The following is a 21,998-nucleotide window of genomic DNA, read 5'->3' as shown; positions in this document are numbered from 1 at the left end:
GTAGAGATATTTGCACCCCTCCACAACCTGATGTGCCTGACAAAATAGGTCTGGATGCTAATCCAGGGATTCAAAAAACAGCTTGATTAACTTGGACTGAGTTGGTCTTCCAAACCTATGGAGCAGATCTTTAGACTTACTGGGGCTGTAATGGGAAGGGAAGTATGGTGAAAATCACATTCTCCCTTACCATTTGTAGGGCCATCAGGTGAATCCAATCCATTCTATTTAATTGGTATATTACTTTCCCCCCCTGCATCATCTGGAAAGGAGTATGATCTCAAAGTATTCATTTCTCAGTTTTGCTACTTAATATTTGAGTTTTCTTTGAAGTCTTTTTTTGAAATGAGAATCGATGCAAGAATGTGAGTGATGTGATATGAAGTAAAATCTAAAATCTCTTACATTCCCATTTCCCTGCCTCAGAATATCAATACTGTTATTTTTAAGCCACTTTGTTGGTAATTGGTGAAATTTTCATGATGACCCAAAATTGAGAACTCTTCTGTCCATTACTCCATTCAGATCTCCTCCTATAATCAATGCACCTCTAGAAGAATCTATTTCTACAATACATTTTCTAAAGAAAGCTTTCTGGGGTCCATTTGGCACATAAAGTGACATTAAGGTATATTCCTCTCCTATAAAATAGCCTTTGACCAAAACATTTCTTCATTCTGAGTCCTATCTTGTTTCAAAACTGTAAAATTTAAGCTCTCATTTATCCCAATCAATGTTTCTTCCCTTATTTCAGGGTTGTTCCAACATATGCATTTCCCTTGAAAATCTTATCTTGCTTCTCATGTTCCACTTTGTGTCCCTTGAATAAATATTTGGTCTTCCTTTTTTTCTTGTGATTTGCTATTTTCTTGCTTTTTATTTAACTTTAATATGCACACATTATGGTATTGATGTTATAATTAACAGTTAATATTGGAAGTAATCTATAATCATTATCAGTTGTAGTCATTGGTGCCCTCTCTTTTCACGCTCCTCTTTAACCTTCAAGTGCAAGATGAAAAGATTTAAGGGTTTCATTTCTGGTTTAGGGGGAAAAAAGGAAAGAAAGAAAGAAATGCTGCTTACTGATGCTTCTGAACATAGCAAACTATGATTCTTTCAAAGCAAGTTTTTATTTTAATTGTTTTTAATAAGATTTATAGTCTACCTTTCAGTTGCATGATAGTCAAAATAACTTTGTTAATAAGGTAGGATATCAGACTAGAATCTAAGCACTGTGTTTTTTTTTTTTTTTTTACATTTAAACAAAGTCTAATTCCATCTCTTTCTTTTTTTTCTCCAGGAATGATCTTCAGGGAAACCATGTGAAGATATTTTAAAATCCTCTATTCTGCTTGCTAGAAATACAGACAGAGCAACTTGGAAGATCTTAGAGTAGATCACACTTCCCCAACCTGATTTCCTCTAGATGTATTTAAATACAGCCTCAGTGTACCCAACTAGCTTGCTATGATGGCTGGGGATGATAGACATTCTTTCTTTCTTTCATTTATCACCACCCAATAGCCAAAACTCTCTGGGTGGTTTAAGAAGTTGTAGTCCAACACACCTGCAGAACATCAGGTTGAAAAAGGCTTTAATAAAGTCTTTACGTACAGACAGTGCAGGAGCAGAAGCAAGTTGTCCTTGTTAAGGGGCTAATATCTTCCATTTGTTCCTTACTTGAATGTCTTTTCCCAATTTCTCCTAAATATTAATGGTTCAGGAGGCCAAAATAACTGGTACATGGAGCACCACAGACTTTGTAGGGTTCACAGTGGTCATTCACATGGACATGAGCAAGTGTTTGCTAAACTGAATTAATTGTCAGTCAACTCAACAATGTCACTGTGGAGCCTCCAAGAGTACACACACCTGAAGTTCTCACTCCCTGAAAATGTAGCTAGATTTCCAGTCAAGTGAAAAACCCAAATCCAAAATCTTAGTAAGCACAGAAGAAGTTGTCTCATCCACTGAAGCATCCGGCTCACCCATTAACTCCAGGATCAGCCACCTAGGCTAACAACAGCAGAGCACTTGGATACCAGGAGACAAAATCCTGCTTTACTTCACATCTGTAAAGCCCCTGTTTCCTCAATGCCATTGAGAAACCACTAACATATAAACAGCCAATTAACTTGGCTGGCAAGATATCAGGGAACCTTCTTGTTGCCTCAGTGCCAGATGTAATGCCTCCATATGTTCGTTCAATATAGACTTGTCAAAAACAGCTACAGGTGACTGAGCATAAAGCTTATGTGTGCAAAATGCTACTGATTTCTATAAATTATTCCCTGAAATACACAGTTTACAGAAGGAAATCAAACAAAGAGGGTAACACTGGAAGGGAGAGTTGGTTATACCCACTGAGAACATGAACTAATTATGTGTCTCCGCACAGATACCACTGTGGTCCCCAAGCAGTCACCAGACTTTCTGTCAGGTCCTTCTACTCGGTTTCTCACCCACGTCTGTAACACCCCCCACAGTGTGCTTCAGAGAGCCCCTTGGACTACGGAAATGTAATAAATAAATAACCACAAGTGTGCATAGCTCCAATCTATGGGTGATGTTGAGACACTCAGTTCAGCAAAACATAGAAACAGAGGAGGTCAGAAGGGGTTTCCCAGGCCATCTAGTCTGACCCCCACATACTGCAGTGTGCAGGGAAGATTGCTGAAATGGACCTGAACAAGAGGACCTTATGGCAAACCACTTGCAAAATGTTGTGGAGAAGATCAGTTTCCACATATGGATGAAGTTGTATGGGGTAGAAAGCTTGACCCAACCTGCTTTCTTTCTGTCTCTGTTGCAGGGTACCACTACTATGCCCATTTTCCAAGGCAGTTGGTTCTCTGTGGTAGCTGGTGGCCCAGCCAGCGAGTTTTCAGGTCACCAATCTCCAACCATCCCTTCCATGTTCATTTTGGCTGGTACCCATTTTTGTTTTTGGCTTGTTCAAATGGTTTGCATTTTAAACAGCAAAAGGGCACATTCTTACCATTAACTGGAGAATTGGAATTGTTGAAACTTTTCTCCAAACAAACAAATAAATAAAGCATGCCTTCTCCTTTTTGTATTTGGGATTGTGGGAATTGATTATACAATCACAAGCAGAAACTCAGCTTTGTGCATTCCAGTGCACAGATTGCATGCCTGGAATGCATGCAAGCCAACCTGATAGGGTTTTAGGTATCCATGGGATGCAGGGTGTGGAGTGGGGCAAGAGCAAACAAGAGGCTCTCAGAAACAGGACTGGGGAACATCCATTGACAGGTGGCTTGTAGACTGGACTTTTTGGGAAAGGAAGTTTCACAGTGACTTCTGGTGAGACAGAGAGTAAAAATCCACAAAAAGAAAGGGGAGGTGGACCAGAAGGGTAGAAACCTTAGTGCAGATATTATTAAGAAGAGGAAATGTTAGCCCCACAAATAAAGACTGGCACCATGAATGGACTTCCCTCAATAGCTCTATGTTCTTAATGGATGTTGGTGAACAAGGTATGGTCTTCCTCCAGCTACAAGTCACCTTATTCTTCTCAGACTGGCTTGCGGCTGGATGCATGGCCTAGGATGGAAAGCCCATGTAATTGCTGAGAAAAGCCATTTAATTTGCATGCGTAATTCTGGGGAAGAAAATCTGATGTGATGAGGAGGACCTTCCACATCAAGTCATGACTAGTGCATTTTGGGACATCTGTCCACATGCAGGCTGGGCGTGGAACTGGAGGAAAGAGGATCCCATCGAGTGGTCTGCCCATCTCCTCATATATCCTAACTTTAAGTGGATAAGCAGCCACACTGAATTCATTGGCCCAAACTGAATCGTTGATACGTGAATTAACAAGTTTTGGAAGAGTGGTTTCCTAAAGGAAAGTTCCTAATATTTTATTGCCCATAGGCATTGCTAAACACTAAGGAAACATTCTAACAGTAAGGAGAATTTAAACTTTTATGTAATAATTATGTCTCAGGCCATTTACTGAACCACCTCCTTCAATGTTAACAATCACATTTTGCTCATTTTTTTATTTTCTTTTTCTATATCTCACTTGAAGCTGCTTCTTAGTCTTGGAAAGCCCATTAAGGAAAGGAATTCATCTAGATATGCAGTTCATAAAATGAAAGCAAAATATAAAGCAAACCACCCAGAACTATTGGATACGTGTTACAGCCTCAGCATGTGTATTATCTTCTGATTCCTCACTTTGAAGAACATTTGGAAAATCTCTGAATTGTAATAAATCTTTTAAAAATGGACACATGTTTTCGATGAAAAAATATTTTGGAGTGCCTATTCATTTAACACCCGTCTCCTATCCCTTAAAATACCTTAAGAACAAAATGTTCTTCTATTTTATTGGGTTCCCCCTCCTTTTCTTCTGCTTCAGATAACTTTGCACAAAAGAACGGGTTGGAAAGAACTTCGCAACTCAGATTTAGGAAGGAAAGGAAGAAAAGAAGCGAAGTCACCCAAAACATTACTTTTATGTAAGGTACTTATTCATCTTCTGTTTAAAGAAGAATTAGATGTTTTCTCTCATCTCCTTCTCTGTAGCATCTAGCAAGTTTTTCTACATAGTTCAAAGGTGTGCAAATCAGGGCTGGCATCCATACCTGCCATAGCTAATAAGTTGCTAGAATCACAGCATCCTTGCATGGCCCGAAGATGCTGCTCTGACTTCTCTGCAGTGCACGGAGAAACACCAGGTGGATGGCTCTGGCTTTTTTCCAGGACAGGAGGAATTAAATTCTGTAGTGCATGCCCTATGAACCCAACAGGACTGTTTTAATGTGTCCAATATGGAGGCACGCTTGCTTGCCTGCGTTCCTGCTGCTGGCTGCTTGCTGGCACACCACCTGCTGCCGGGGTTGACTGGCCGTGCTCCGCACCCCACACCTCACCTAGACTGTCTTCCTCACCTGTAGCTGCCAAGCGGGAGATGGCAGCAAAGAGTAGTGGGGCTTCTGCGCCGGCTCTCCATTCCGTCTGGCCACCACAGGGCAGGGCCTTCCATAACATCTATACTGAGAGATCTTAATTGGTTAACAATTTTGGCCCAGGCCCAATTCAAGGTGCTTGTGCTGACATATAAAGCCCTGAACAGCTCAGGCCCTGGTTATCTCAGGGAGCACCTGCACCCATATCTGCCTACCCTACCTTTGAGATCTTCGCAGGGAGCCCTCCTGTGTGTGTGAGCCATCTCCTAAAGAGGCGAGAGGGATGCCTGCTAGAAGGAGGGCCTTTTCTGCAGCTGCTCCCGTATCTGGAATGCTCTCCCCAAGGAGATTCGCCTGGTGCCTTCCTTACTTTACTTTGGTGCCAGGCAAAGACCTTCCTTAAAAAAATAACTAATTGCCATAAGACCTTTGTTTTGTATTTTTTGCTGTATTTTATTGTTTTTAATATGCTATTGGTTTTTATTCTGTTTTTATTGTGTTTTTGTCTTGTGGTTGTGAGCCACCGAGAGGTGCTGTGGCACAAGTGGGCGGCATACCATTTTTAAAAATAAATAAATAAAGATGTGCAGAAATTGCAGCTTGTTCAGAATGCAAGCAAACAACATCTATTTCGTTTTTTTATTTTTCTCATAAGTCTGGTATCAATTATTCCTCTGTCCATCACTGTAGAACAAGCTTTTTTTGGTGGTGGCCTCCTCAACTGTAGACTCATCTGCCCCAAACACAGCGCAGCAAATTGAAAAGACAGGGATAGATTATTTTTATTGATTATTATTGTGCAACCAAGATGTCTTTCGTTGGCTGCTGCAGTTGTGCATTTTTTGCTCTGCCTGTTTAATAGTAACTAAATGGTAAATAAATCAGGCTTTCCACTTGATCGGAAGGAAACTTAGCTGTGGGGCAAAGTAAGGTTTGCATAATAAGGTAAAATGGCCTTACTTTTGCATAATGAACCTATACAGATTTCATTTTCTTCCTCCAGTGTAAGTACCAATTAAAAATGAGAAGAATGGGACTCAGAAGGGAGTCCAGCATCCCTTCACAACGATTCTTGTCCCAGAATTCATCCTTTTCCTCTGACATGGTGGAGATAAAAAAAGAATAAAAAATACTTTATTTGCTCAATAGGATACTTTTTCTTTTTCTTTTTAATGCCTCCTCTCCCTCCTTGCAACACACACACTGCTGGAGACCGTATGCATAGTTCAGATGTGCAGAATTTGGGAAGGGAAATGGGTTATTACAGCCCACTTCCTGGCGCTGCAGGCCTGACCTAAATCAGGGCCACACATATTCAAACTGGAACAAACAGAGCTCTCCGGGATTGCTTCATTATGCATGATTAGAAGAACATACAGTAGTCATGAAAGCTTCCTTGTCCTCTCTCATGCAGGAAGGGATGCCTCTTTAAACTGATGTTTACTGTCTCCAGTTTGTATTTGTATTTCTATTACACACACACAAACACACACAGAGACATCTTCTGACTGATTAATCATAGGAAATCAAAATAGTTTTAATGGCTTAATTTAAATAATTAGTTAGCTACAATTTCAGGCCTAAAATGAAAATAAGTTCAACATATTTTAATATATTCAACCTTGGTGGCCTTTTCTCTCCTTTAAAGGCAGCTGATCCTGCAATGACAGATGAGAATTTCTGCTTACATTGGAGACAATTTCTATTCAATCAGAAGTTCTAAATACCAGGCATTGTATTTTTCATTTCTTCTTTGGGTTGCACATGACAGCAATGGGGTTAATTTCTACGTCGTGAAGTTTTTAAATCAGGTGTTGCATATACAGGATTTCAATTGTGTGTGTGAATGGTGCTTTGGGCCTGCCACAAATTTTGAGTATATGCAAATATTTGCTGGGAAACAGATGATGGGAATCAACAGAAAAGAGTGGGAGAGATAAAGAGTCATTCAGCAGAACTACATGGAATGAATGGTTTTGCTGTTTCCTTCTATTCTTCACGCACAATAACTGGTGTGCTCATTCAAAAAAGTCATGTGAAATGTTTTTCATAAGGAAATGCACTTTTAGGGGATTTAATGTCCCTATCAAAATTAAACATAGTGTTAAATATATTATCATAAATAGTTTATAATGAGTTTTGAAAGCAAACTACCAGATTGTGCACTTTATTTTATAGTGATTATGAGGCTATTCATAATATTTTGAAAAAAAAAACCCAGCAAAAATATAGTGCAGGGGTTTATAATTATGTTACAATCATTGTAAGTAATACAGAAAGATTTACATATAGATTGGCGGAAGAAAATGGTGGTTCGTATATGAATGGTTTGTAGAATTGCCATCTATCCTTTTGTTATGTTTGATTATTTTAAGAATGCCGATGCATATTTTTAGTAATTGCCATTATCCATAATTTGACTGAAAGAGAGGGTGCACCACAGAAAAAGCAAAGAATTTATTAAGGTTGCAAAACTTTTAAAAGAAAGATGAAGTCTTCGCGGTGCTTGCCTCAAAGGGAATTAGGTTATTATGATCGTTTGATGGAGAAACGAGATCATAACTGGCTAAGCTAAGCAACTGTGCCTTACTTATTAGTAAGAACTGATAGAGATTTTTTTTTTAAAAAACCAACCTCCTGAAGCATAAATTTTCATGAATTTGCAGAAGTTGAAATGAAGAAATTTTTGCTACAGTGAGTATAAATATGAGCTGGCCATTAAAATAACTGGGGCAGAGAATTTAATCAAGAAATCCCTTAATACAACTTTGATCTCAAAATAAAGCATATTCTTGACAGTTGTTTGATTCCATATTTCTTCTTCTGCTTCTGTTCCTGGGTACGATCCAGCTTCTGTATACTTCAGTGGGACTTTTGCTTTCGAATAGTAAAGCGAAAAGTGCTTGACCACAGTTTTGCAAATATGTTCCTCTCGGACACGGCTTCACGACTAACAACAACATAGTATTCCCTGATAGCCTTCCACACATTGCATCCAAGGTATGTGACAACACCTTGGGACACATTCAAGATGTTTTCAGCCTTTCTTTTCCGACAAGCAGTCCCTTAGTACTGGAGCAGTAGCTAAGAGCAGCGTTCCACCGCTCCGATAGCATGAGCAGAGCTCCATTGCAGCTTTGGATGGCAAAGGCAGCCTTCCATTACTCCGACACCACAGCTGCATAGCAGGTTTCTTAGTGGGTTGCCCAAGAGTTATGTGCAAGAGGTTGCACAGCTCGTTGCCGAGCAGAATGCACAAGCATTTGCACAACTGTGCTTGCACAAATGTAACTTTAGTTGGGTTCTTCTCTTCAGAATCAAGCTTCTGCTAGTGCAGCATCATTTACACTAAAGGAAGGACACTGCCCTGGGTGGTGGAATCCATCAGTCACATCCAAACCCTTCTTCCTTCAGCCCTCCTTCCTTCAGCATGGTGCATGCACAGAAATGAAAGCAGGGCATTCTGAAAATCAGGGTTGTGTGCATATCAGTTGTAATTTCTACCAATGGATCCATGAGGTCTTAGGAGGAGGCAGAAGGAAAGGAGACTTTTGGGATATTTTCAAGATTCTGCCATAGAAGTTTATCAATGCATCTTATTAATTTAAAGTATTTTACATACATTCACTTATTCTTTATTTTATTTCACTCCTCAGTGAAAAGGTCTGCATGTAATCAATGAAAGTCAACCCCTATGTGCAGGTGCACAGTCTAAAAGGACAGCATGTACAAAGGAAAAGGGAATGGTCAGAGAAGAGGCTAAAAAAAAGTAATCTTTTAGGCAGGGCTAGTGGAATGATGCTGCTTCCCCTCTCATCTCCCTCTGCACAGTCTGACATTTCAAGGCAGATCAGGGCTAGCTTCCTTCAGAAAGGTCCAGAAGAAGACTTTTAAGCAGGGAGAGCCGAGTGTTCTTTGCACCCATCAGTCTTGTGGCGAATGCCTGGGACCCGCAGAGCCTCAGGGTCTCGAAACAGGATATAAATACATGGAAATAGTCAGGACCTACAACATGGTTTTGAGCATCTCACTCATTTTATCTAATGTGTAACAATAAAATGTATCTGCATGCTAGGTATGCATGCCAAAGCCACATGCTTCAAAAGGTTCTTTTTAAAAAAAGGTCAAACGGTGAACTGCTGCACCTGCGCTGATGGATTGCATTATATGCTGTACAAAAAGCCGCTGTAATGAAAGCTCTTAAAATTTGCTGCTTTTATACAATGGCATCTTGTGTATACCCAATAAAAGCCTAGCACACTTTGCTAAGGACTCCACCACCCACTTCCCAGCTGCTCCTAAGGACTGAAATGTGACCCGGTGCTTGGAGTAGCAGTACGACTATGGCACGAGGTCATCAGAATTTCATAGCTGGCCTGCCCCATAGACATCGCTGAAGCTGGGCTCATTCACTGGAGCCATCTGTCCAGTCGGATTTATGCTCATGGAAGACCCACCTGTGAAATTTCAAAAGTTCTGTTCACAGATTTAAAGTAACTCATTGTCCTGTATCAGCTGGCCAAATTTCAACTTCTGTTGAAAAGTTCCAGCTCATATTTGAGTTTCTGCTCCATGGAATGTTTTTTCCAATATGCTTATCTTCACTAGTGCAACAACAGTCGGTCTGCTTATGTGATGATCACCACCAGTAAATATAATCAATAGGGAAGCCATATTGAAAAACTAAGGTGGAAGCCCCTTGGCCAAGGGGATGGATATGGCCCTGAGGGCTTCCACATCCATCCTTAGACCTTATCCTCATTGAGGCTGCAGAAAAAGGACTACTTCCTGTTTGACTCAGCACTATACTGTGTCCTGTTCTGGGCACCAAGATTTAAGAAAGATGCAGGAAAATTAGAAAGGGTCCAGAGGAGGGCAACAAAAACACTGAGAGAACTGGGTATGTTCAGCCTTGAGAAGAGAAGACTGAGGGGAGCAGGATTTCTCCTCTTTAAGTACCTCAAAGGCTATCACAAAGAGGAAGGTCAAGATCACTTCTTGCTGATACCAGAGTGTAGGGCATGGAGTAATCAAGCCGAGTTGTGACAACCCAGATTCAGGCTACATATCAGGAAAAGTTTCCTCACCATCAGAGCAATGCAACATTAGACCAGTTGCCTAGAGAGGTCATGGGCTCTCTCACACTACAGACATTCAAAAGGAAACTGGACAGTCATCTGAGTGAGATAGTGTAACTTGATGTCCTGCAAGAGCAGGGGGTTGGACCTGATAGCCTTCATGGCCCCTTCCAACTCTACTACGGATTCTATGATTCTATGACTACAGTGGAGCCCTTCAAGAAGCCTCTGCTGGTGAAAACGGGATATGTAAAAGCCTGATTGCAAGGTGGGGGGGGGGATGTTTCTTTTCCAGGGGAGTTGCAGAGCTGGGAAAAGGAGGATAGCCTTCCTCTTGCCAGCAAGGACTCCTACTCTCCACTCCCCCTGCATCTCCTCACTTCTGTGAGACTTTGCAAAAGCTCCCTTGTTGCCAAAGGAAGCTCTCTTAAAATATAATTACATCGTGTGGGGAGATCTGGGTTTTTGTTGTAAAATGTGTGTGCTGGGAGGAGAGAAGACACCTGCACAACTCTTCCAAGAGCAGAAGCTATCTTCCATGTGTGGAAGGATGTATTTACTTGAATGTGGGGAAGCCAATCATAGGACTCTTATTTGCCTCATTCTTTTACAAGCTCCCCAACTCTTTATCATTCAACAATAAAGATGCAATCTTATGCATGTTTGGGAAGAAAAACAGTGTACAACTCTTCTCATGCCTTGGATAGCTATGCTGGCTGCACCAAGCTGGGAGCTATATGCCGTTTTTACTTCTTTGTCTAAAGATGCATAAGGTAGCTCTTCAAGTGACGCAAACCCACGTCATCCTGTCTAGTTGTAGAGACCGGTGCCAATTGTGATCATCCAAGTTAAGCTTAGGAATTTATGAAAAATCTGGCAGCCACAGCATTCCAACATCTCACCTTCTCTCCCTGCTCATATTTAGTCAAGCAAAATATGTTGTGAATTTATTGCATTGTGACTTTTCCTGCCCACGGAAGCAGGAGCTGATGAAATAAAGTGCAGGACAGGAATAAAATTGTGATATGTGAGGTTGTTGCTCTCAGAGGCTGGTCAACATCCCCTGTAATGTCTTGTTCATCCTTGAGTTCTAAGACCTATAACCTGATACCCGGAGCTCAGCTGGAAAAACAGCTAAACACTGGCTAAGTGTTAATAGCAGTCACTTTCTGGGGAAGTTTTGCAGATTGCTCCTTGAAAGAATTATTTACCTGAAAGGCTCCAGAAGGGACCCTGGGGGAATTGGATTCTCCAGACCATCAGTTAGAATTAAAAAAATCCATATTCTTAACTATTGAGAGAGAGAGAGAGAGAGAGAGAGAGAGAGAGAGAGAGAGAGAGAGAGAGAGAACGAGCTTGTTGAAATAACTTTGATGTCTGGTTAGAATATAACTGACCAGCTGGTGTTGGGCTGCAAACATGTTGCTATTTAGTAGAAAATTCATCTTAAGCTGATGGCAGAAAGTCTACAGAGAGAAAAGGCCCGATCCTGCATTGGCATGAAAATCCTTGGTAATCTCAAGGACATTCCCAGGAATATAGGCAGTAGCAAAGATGAGTCAAATAGTTTCACACCTATTTGTTTTCTCATCTTTTCTGTAGTGTTCATGAAAGACTGGGAAGATGGGCTTCATTCTCCTATTTGCTTTAAACCAGGGATATTAGATGTAGTTTCAGCATTAACTGAACCTTCCCATGGATGAAAGATTGGACAGTAAACTGTTGCCTTCAGTAGTGACAAACAGAAAACCAGATGTTGTCTGCCTCATCATCAAGAGCTTTGGTCAGGACACATGTGGAAATGAGTCTTTTTAAATACCCAGAGGACTCTGTTAGGAAAACACTACATTTTTGATCTTCCATTATACTTTAAAGATTTACATCAATGTAAACCGATCTCATCCCAGCTGTATAATTCCAGAGAAGATTCATATTGTACTGGAGAAGGGCTTAGGGTTAACATTTGGCCATATTTTTTGGTGGCTGTTTGTTTTCTTAAGAAACTTGATACTTTGAATGTCCTACCTGTTCATTCAGTTCTCTTCATTCAGTTCTGCCTTTTACATAACAGAAGCACAGTGCAGGCACTTCCTCACTCACAAGTGCGCAGGTGATTCTGGTCTTCCACAGGCAGCTTCAAGGAGATATACTCATGCCTTCTTGATATTTCCTCTTGCCTTTGCAGTCATAGGACATTTTTGTTGATGGAGCTTGAATTTCTGGCTATGGTAAAATAGTAGAGGAAGAGGCTTTCTCTCCATGCTTTCAGCCTGAAGGTCAAATTCTATTTTGGAGACACTCTTTGGGACTGCATCCCAGTGCTGAATGGAGCCAAGGGCATAATCAGATGCAAAACTAGCCTCATTTCATGAGCATCATTTCAGTGGGGACTGCTTTGTTTAGTTGCAAAGTTGTGCCTGACCCATCACGACTCCATGGACAACATACTTCCAGGCCTTCCTGTCCTCCACCATCCCCGGGGTCCACTTAAGCTCACACCAACTGCTTCAGTGACTCCATCCAGCCACCTCATACTCTGCCGTCCCCTTCTTCTTTGCCATCTATTGTTCCCAGCATTAGGCTCTTTTCCAGGGAGTCCTTCCTTCTCAAAATATTTGCGTTTCATCTTCAGTATCTGGCCTTCTAAAGAGCAGTCAGGGGTGATCTCCTCTAAGACAGATTGGTTTGATCTCCTTGCGGCCAAGGGACTCGCAGGAGTCTCCTCCAGCACCACAATTCAAAGTTCTCAATTCTTCGGCGCTCAGCCTTCCTTATGGTCCAGCTTTCACAGCCATACATTGCAACTGGGAAAACCATAGCCTTGACTATACGCACTTCTGTTGGCAGAGTGATGTCTGTGCTTTTTAGTATGCTGTCTAGATTTGCCATTGCTTTCCTCCCCAGGAGCAAGCGACTTTTAATTTCTTGGCTGCAGTCCCAGTCTGCGGTGATCTTGGAGCCCAAGAAAATAAAATCTGTCACTACCTCGATTTCTTCCCCATCTATTTGCCAGGAAGTGATAGACTGCATGCCACGGTCTTAGTTTTCTTAATGTTGAGCTTCAAGTCAACTTTTGCACTCTCCTCTTTCACCCATATCAGGAGGCTGTTTAGTTTTTCTTCTCTTTCTGCCATTAAAGTGGTATTGTGTACATATTTCAGTGGGTACTAAGAGCGGAATTAAAATCTTTTTATCTAGCTGCAGAGTTTCTGAAAGTAAGTGTCTCTCTCTCTCTCTCTCTCTGTGTGTGTGTGTGTGTGTGTGTGAGAGAGAGAGAGAGAGAGAGAGAGAGGGAGAGAGGGAAGGATGCTCACATGGCATAATCTGCGATGTTGTCAATAATCTGACCCCTTGTCCCTATTTTTAGTGGCTTTTGTTGGACCAGATAATACATGCACTCAGTACTGGAAGCATGTCTCTCATTCTAACATGATTCCATTTGCTCTTAATTTCAGATGGCGTATGATCATTAATCAGTTTTTTTTTTAATGGAAGGAAAACATTGGCCTGGGGAAAAACAGCACTAACAATGTTATGCAACAGGAAAAAAGAAGTTTGTTTTTCTTCTTCTAGGGATCACCTTGACCTCCTTGAAAGCATCAAGTTCAGCCCTAGAATGCTTAGCCCCTGTTCACATGCCATGTTCTTGGGGAACTGAAGGAATGGACACTCATCCAATGAGAACTCCTAGAAGTAGTTAGTCTTCAAAGGAAAACTCGGACATGAAGAATTTATGAAAGAATTCTTGTCTGAGCTGACTAGTTTCTGTTTATCACTCTGCTATTTCTTGCTGCTCCATCTTAAAGCTCAGAGTGGCTGGGAGCTCCCTGGAAGTGCCTTGTCAAATCATGGATCAGGCTGCTGACTGTACAACATTGTAGTCTTCAATCTGTTTTCTGGGTTCCAGATCAGAAATTCTCCCAACTGGCTCCAGGTAGATACATGCCTTTGTCACATGGAAATGGCAAATATCACTGCTTGAACTTATTTTAATTTCATATGAGAGCCCTTCAGATCACAGGCCATCAAGCCTAGCATTCTGTTCCTGCAGTGAGTGGCCAAAAACTGCCCATGGAAACCCATAATCAAGTCACTTAAAAGACAGGAATGTATACAAGAGGCAACAGTCCTCTCCCACTTGTGTTCCCGTTCTCCAGCTGTGCAGAGGCCTTGTACCTTGGTGCCATTGAGAATGGAGGTCACATGCAGCCCGGGTGATTAGTAGCCATGTAAGCTTTTCCTCCATGAATTTGTGCAATCCGCTTTTATGGTTATCCAAGTTAGTAGCCAGTGCTACGTTTTGTGCTTGTAAATTCCATAGTTTCACAGTGTGCAGTCTGAAGAAATATATCATCACCATCAATTAAGGGTGTAATCCAGTGGGAATGACCATTAGCTTCTCAACTTAGAGGTATACTTGCATCCTATGGTGGGTAAGAGAATGTAGAAATAATCTTCTCTTCCTATTCTGCAGATCAGCTGAATGGATGATTTTGTCCATCTAGGGTGGAAGGGAAGGAGACATGAGGGCTGCCAGGATCTTTCATATCCTGGTGGACCAAGTCTCCTTCCCTCTCTACCCAGCCCTCAGAAAGCCCCCTTGACCTCTTCTCTGAGGTTGGTTCTTTCTATGCTGGCTGCATAGGAGAGAGGGAAGGAAACTGAGTGCAGATCCTAGCACTGAAGTCAGAACTCCTGACTTTGAGCTGCAGATCTGAAGCACTGAATCATCTTCTACATGCTGTGACCTTCTACATGTTCTCTAGGTGCCAGTGTGATGTGAACCCAGTGTTCGTGTGAAGCCGGTGTGGTGTGGTGGGGAGCGTGTTGGACCTGGGAGATCTGGATTCTAGTCCCCATCTGGCCATGAAGCTTGCTGGGTGACTTCGTGCAGTCACAGACTCTCAACCCAACCTACTTCACAGGGTTGTTGTTGTGAGGACAAACTAGAGCTATACAAGCCTCCCTGGGCTCCTCACAAGAGGAAAATATTCAGGGTATAAATGCAAAGCAATAATAAATAATGCAATAATAATAACAGCACTGCATAAATATAGTAGACGTCTTTCACAAAAAAGTCTCAAAACAAAACATGCTTCCTTTTATCTGTTCTGAAGCTTCCACATTTCAGCTTTGTAATGTCAGTTCCCATATTATGAGAAATAATATTATGAGACTCTCTTACAATGTAACTCCTTCCTTCTCAATCTACTTTCTGCATCCCATGCATAATTTTCTACAACTTTGCTACACCTGCTGTTCCTTTCTGCCTTTTCCATGCAAAAGAGTCTCAGGAGCCGTAGCCTTGCCTCATGAGGGACTTAGTCGAGCTCCTTGCCAATGAGATACTCAATAGCAGGCTTTGTCCCACCTGGTGGATCCAGATTCGGAGTGCTTGGCTCACCTGCTCTGACCACAAATCCTGCTGCTCTCATTGCAGACCTGCAGACCTGCTGATCATAGGGATATTTAAACAAGAAGTCCACAGAGCTTATTTCTACACTAGGAACCAGTTCTCTAACCGTTTTATAGAGGAGCTGAAGTTAATTCCCCTTCTGCCAGTAAGCTTCACTCGACCTGTTGCCTCCCTGATGTTGCTGGAGAAAGAGACTTGGGATTATCATGTGCAGCTCGGTCAAGGAGCTACTAATCTGCACAGCTTCCTGCTGCTTTCCAGCATCCACTCGACAATCTCCCCTACTTTGCTCTGCTCTGCTTGCAGCCACTGCCTTTGCTCTGTTGTGTGCTAGACGGCAGATGCAGGGTATGATCCAGCTGCAGGGAATAACTCTTAAATGTGCTTAATTTCAGTAGGAATCAATGGACACTTCTGTGTATTTTGCTCTGCATCATGTTTGCATAAGTTTGTTGCATCCCCTTCCTGCATCAGACTGTGAATGTTTTCTTAAAGTCAGCACAACAACATTATAGTTTTGTGTGCACTGATTTAGACACAAAATTGTGTATGCACGTTTCTATATAATGCACATTTTGCAAGCATTTCCCCCTAATAAATGCCTTTTGTATGCATTTTCTCTTGAAAGTGGCTTTGCAAAAGTTGGAGAAATATGAAAACTGGAAGATAATTGTGTTCCAATTCGCACATTAATTTGAAAAGTTCAGAATAGGTCAGATTGTATGAAAATGTATTTTCATTTTCAAATGAATTATATCCTATTCCTAGATTTCAAGTGGTTGAGTTAGCAACAAGAAGGTATATCAAAGTTACTTCAGTTGTATATTTGGGCAATTATTTCAGGCATCAAATAACTTATATTCTGCAAAATGCTAAGGAACTACAATGAGTATCTTGCCATTGTGAATTGAACAATTAACATGGAATAAAGCACAGGTTAAATTGTTGAATCTGAACATGCAGAGGGCAGAACAAGAAAAAATTGATGTCTCTTAACTGATGTGTCTAATCCTGACATGTCTTGTTTTCTATAGTTTTGCTTTAATTCCTGTTTGTTTTAACCTCATGTGCTTACTAAATAATATTTGATGAAGGAATTTGTCTCATGTTAATAGACTTTGCAGAATGAATGAATGCATGCATGCTTTGGGGCCTTCTCCATTGTTGTCTAGCATCAGCCACAACACAAATATGCTGGGAACTACTTTTCAAACATGCCATAATTCTTTTCTGCTTAGAATGGTTTGGAATTAGTGAAATAAAATAGGGAATTTGGCTCACGCTGCCTGGAGCAGGAGATATATAACACTTATTCTTACCCACAGATCTGAGGTTTGGGAATCACTCCATCTGCATGGGTGGTTTGTGTTTAGCACATATGTACCATACTAGTCCAGTTCTTGCTTCCAGAAGCTAACATTACAACTAAAGTATTTCTTAATTTCAGTTCAGGTTTCAGGCTCTTTCTTCTTCTACTTCTTATAAACCAACCAAACAAGCACAAAACCTGACAAAAACAATCTTCAATTAATATTTTGAGAAGTTAAAGATGGAAGAAAACTGTATAAATACAGTTGTACAGATAGTGCTTGGTCAGATTGGATATTCTCCTAGCATAAATCACACTGTGCTAGAATAAGGGACCATTAGCAGAATGGCTAGTGCATTTTCTGGGATTTCACAGAAAACCTGTCAGGGCAGCTAACACTCTTTGAATTGCAATAAGTCAACACAGTGTAACTTTCATTAGCACTTAGGCTGCATTTTATATTTTCCATAGATGGTCTCTACTCTCACTTTCAAGAGTGTCTGGTTCTTAATTTTTTTTCCTGTGCAAATTTCTGCATGGTACTTTTGAACAAAACCTTAAGAATATATGCCCAGTGTACCAAGAGATTTCCTTTTTCTCCATATCTACACAAGCAGCTGCTTTTCATTTTTCTGACTTCCTGCTTCCAGCTTTCAAGTTGAACATCTCCTCACTCCGATGCAGCGACTCAGAGCTTCCCACATGCTGGTGCAGCATCTGCCTTCAACCCTGCTCATTCCAAGCTACCTTGCCATGCAATGAGCATGTTTAAGGATAGTTCAGGAAGGGAGATGGAATCTTATCTAAGAAAAGGCTGAACATCATATTTATTTCCCAATGAAAGCTCAGGACTTTGTGAGTAAATTCCTACATTCAAGTGTGTGTGCATGTAAAAAGATTTCATATCCTCAAATGACAAGTGGTGAGCAGGTGGGAATCCCCCTGGTGAGCCTCTGAAGTTCAGTTCATGCCAGAATAGCCAGGGACATGACAAAATCCTCACAATTTTGTAGACACTCAGAGCAGATGACAATGATGCCACCATACCATAAGGGCACAAGTTCAACCATGATGCAAGACCCCTTCCTGCCCTCCATTATATGTTGGCAGCTCTTCCATTTCGCCATATTTTTTGATAGAATTAGGAAAAGAGATTCCCAAATGAGTGCTAAGTTGGAAGTTCATCAAGGTTCCTGACAGAAAATCCGAGCCTGGTGAAGCTTTTCCAGAGGAAAACTGGATTAACTGGTCTTCTGTGGCTTTGTCTCAGTATTCTTATGCAAGATGCCTGTTTAAATACAGGTCATACAAAAGCCCTTCTTCACACAGAACACTGATAAAGTATCACAAGTTCTTTAGCATGAGGTACATTATAGGTACCAAGGTCCATGGCCTGAATAAGGGAGTGGACAAAATCAAGGAGAAGAAGGCTATCAAGGGTGGAGAGTCATGATAGGTAGCTATAAGCCACACTGGTAAGGCTGTGCATGCCAGCCATGGAAAGCACAGATGAAAGACTGCTGTTTCATGCATATTCCGCATGTGATTTCCCCATGGGCATACAGTTGCCCACTATGTACACAGAATGTTGGACTAGACAGACCCTTGTCTCTTCACATGCCCTCATATTACAGTTTATACCAGAGTAGATCAAATCTGTGTGCAGAATCAAAATATTCATAATTTCTGTGTCTATTAAAATGATAGGATTTTAAAAATGTTAAAATAATAGAAGCATTTGCATTCCACAGCCTCAAACTTTTAGCCTTCATTAGTATTGAAAGAGGAAAATAAAAACTATTTAAAAGATGCCAAAATTCCTGAATTATGCGTACTATATTTTGCATCACTTTGATGAAAACGATTATGCCTAGATACCGCTTCTGCATCAACCCTAGACTATTTAATCAATTCATGCATATTTATGGGCTTTCTGGAACATCATGATTAAGCAGTGATTCAATAACATATCTTGCAAACATGGGAAGCAATTACCAAGAGGATCAAGAAGTAGCAATCCTTTTCATTGTGTTTACCTGCATGGCACATTATTGCTTTAAAAATGACAATTGCAGGTTGTTACAATTCATGCACATATCAAATTATTTCACTGGTGATTAGATAGAGACAGTCATGTGAATTTCAAGGCCAGAACCTACAGTTCATAGAAAAAATAAACATTCTGTCTTTTTTTCCCTTTCCAAATACCACAGGGCACTTCAGTATTCAAGTGGTTCCTTCCCCATGCCCTTCCAAATGACATGCGGAGGGAACTGAATTTAGAAAGGTTCTCCTTAATCCCATCTTCTTCATCACACCATATTGCTGGGCCTTCTAATCTAGTGCAAGTGCTCAGAGCTTACCCATCTGCACTCAATTTAGCAGTCATCAGTCTATGAGTTCTTAGAGGCAGTAAGTTTTTATTTCAAGTGCTTTCTTCATAGGCAACTCTGAATCTATTCCCAAGCAACTGTTTTGGGGAGAAATATACTGTTCATTCAAAATTAATTGATTTAAGCAGAGGTTCGTTTTCTTTTTTAGTATGGTAATTAACTCTGCAATGAACTCTACTTCTGTTTAGATAAAAAGTGAAATTTCCTTTTATTTTGCAAAACAATTCTTTTATTGATTTTAAAAATATAAGTTTGAGCTTTTCTTTCCTACATGCAAAACTCATTAATGTGTATAACATGCAGTTTTCTGCCAAACTGATGTTTGTTCTTAACTAAAGGTTATTAATGCAACCAATGCACTGTGATTTAATGTTTTAAATTAAAATCAGACTATTGTCCATTGTGATCCTGCTGTAGAAGAAGCAAAATTACCATTGACTCTGGAAGAGAAAATCAGAAATGCTCCATCTTGGTGAACTTCTTTGAACTTTACTTCAAAGCTCAGATCAACTTTCTCCTGTTCTTTTTTCTTTCTTCCTTTCTTTTTTTTAGGTGACCTCTTTTTTGGTTCATTCAAATGAGGAAAGATGTGTATTATTCAAACATTTTGTCCTTTACAGAAGTTGTCCATTTTGAGGAAATGCCTGTTGAGAAAGCTGCACAGTTTGAGAAAATTGTGCATTTTAAGGGCATATTCTTGTGAAAGGAAGTTCAGAAATTTGCAACCATTTTCAGAGAACACGCACTTCTGTTGGGGTTTGTGCCTGGGGCTGTGAATGGGAGATGGTTGAATGATTGTGAACTGAACTGAAATTCTTGTGCTTCCTGTCAGGGGCTTAAGCACTGTGAGATTTGGCATCAATCCAACACACACACACACTCACATTCTTGAATTATGGTTCAAGTCCTCTTTAGAAGACGCTGCAGGCTGATGACTTCCCTTCCTGCATACCTGTTCCCTTTGCCCTTTGATTCCAGCAAATTAAAAGGGCTGTTCCTATCTCGCTGTATCTCTCGGTAACCTAAACTCTTTAGTCACATTCTAGCCAGTCAACTGCAACTAGTCTTACTTTTGCAGAAAATATTTACATTTTCCCAGTCTTGATAATGTATGCAGAGAAAAGCTGGTGGAGAGAGACCTCATGTACATGTTCAGAGATGAGAATGGACAGGAGGACTGACATGAAGGCAAATCTTTGGCACTTCTCTGTTGTTGCTGTGTGCCATCAAGTCGACTCAGATTTATGTTGACCCTATGAGTGGATGCCCCACAAAGCATTCCAAGCCTCACAGCCCTGCTCAGTTCTTGCAAATTCAAGATCCTGACTTCCTTCATAGAATCCTCTCTCATAATTGTCCTTCCTTTTCTTCTGCCTTTGACTTTCCCTAACATGATTCTCCAGTGAATTTTGCCTTCTCATGATATGCCCAAAATATGACACACTCATGATAATTTTTCTTAATGTTTAGCTGCAGTCCTGCCTTTGCACTTTCTTTTACTTTTACCGGCATTTTCAGTACAACTTTCCACCACAATATGATTATATCTGCACATTTTAAGTTATAAATTATATTCTGCCAATTTTTACTTCTTTCTTTGATCCTAATCCAATCACTTTTACAATCCTTATGTCTTGAATTAGAACTTGCCACTGGTTTGGATTTAAGTCTATGGTGGCCAGTTCAGATCAATGTCCAAATTTACTCTTTGTAATGACCAGAACAAGCATTTATCTTGTGTAGGTGAGGGTAATTGAAAGGATTGCAATATGTAATGTGTAAGTATTAAAGTATTAAAGTTTTCATAACCTCAAGCTGGGAACATAGAAATATGCAGTCTCACCTTGTAAGGTTACATTCCATAATTAAAAGAATAGATATTGTACACAGAACTCCTGTGAAACATAATTCCTTTGGAAAACTGGGAGTACTGGCAGCATTCTAGCTTCAGAGTGAAACTGAGCATGTTCAGCATAACTCTGCCAGTAGTTGCTGCTATAGACTTTCGTGGGTCAGAAAAACCTCAACTCCTGACTCACTGTTCAGAACTTCACCAAATTAAGGCAAGACACACCTCAGTAAGTGTGTATACTCATATTTTTAAGATATGTCAAACCACAAATTGGAGTAAAAATGACAAATGTCTCATTTTCCAGCACTTTTTAACCTTCTGTACCTGTGCCAGTTTGTATCAGGTTTGTCTGAATTTTTGCAAAACTGTAGAACTCTTCACCTATATGGATGGTGAGGTTCAAATTAGGATCCCAAGAGTTATCATTTTAATAAGCAGTGGGTTTTTTTTTCAGTCTTATAACTCTGGAGCGTTTTGTGTCTGTGTGACTCATCTTAACTAAAGTGGCACTCCTGTGTGCCTTTAATATGCTTGTGGCCTATTTCTACCCTATTCCCATTTGAGCAATGAAAAATACTTCACCCAAATCTGCAAGGGATGGTTAATCAGAAATTGAATCACCCCAAGCTCCTGAATATATCCTAGTATAAAGATTAAGGGGGAAAATCATAAGCTTGAGATTGATTGAAAATTTGTGAAACTGAAACACTCTAGGATATGCTTTCGTAGTCAGAGAGAGCTGGGGCGTACAATTTTTTGAGCAAAATTAGTGAAGCTGAACTCTGGATGATGGGGCAGGGAGGTGTATCAAAATGAGTGTCTTGAGTTTTAGTCGTACTTACAGATCTGAAAATACTTCTGTCTTCATTATATTTTAATCAAGCAATGGTTTGTACTGATGTTAAATTGCTGTAAATGGAAATTTGAGATGTAAAGTGTAATTGATGTGATAATCAGTCAGATTTAAATTTTGTCATACTTAGATAGACCTGCTGAAATCAATGACCCAT

This window comes from Varanus komodoensis, unplaced genomic scaffold (assembly GCF_004798865.1).
Source record: "Varanus komodoensis strain SLA01 unplaced genomic scaffold, ASM479886v1 scaffold3, whole genome shotgun sequence".
NCBI lineage: Eukaryota > Metazoa > Chordata > Lepidosauria > Squamata > Varanidae > Varanus > Varanus komodoensis.
Note: the sequence above shows the minus strand (reverse complement) of the source record.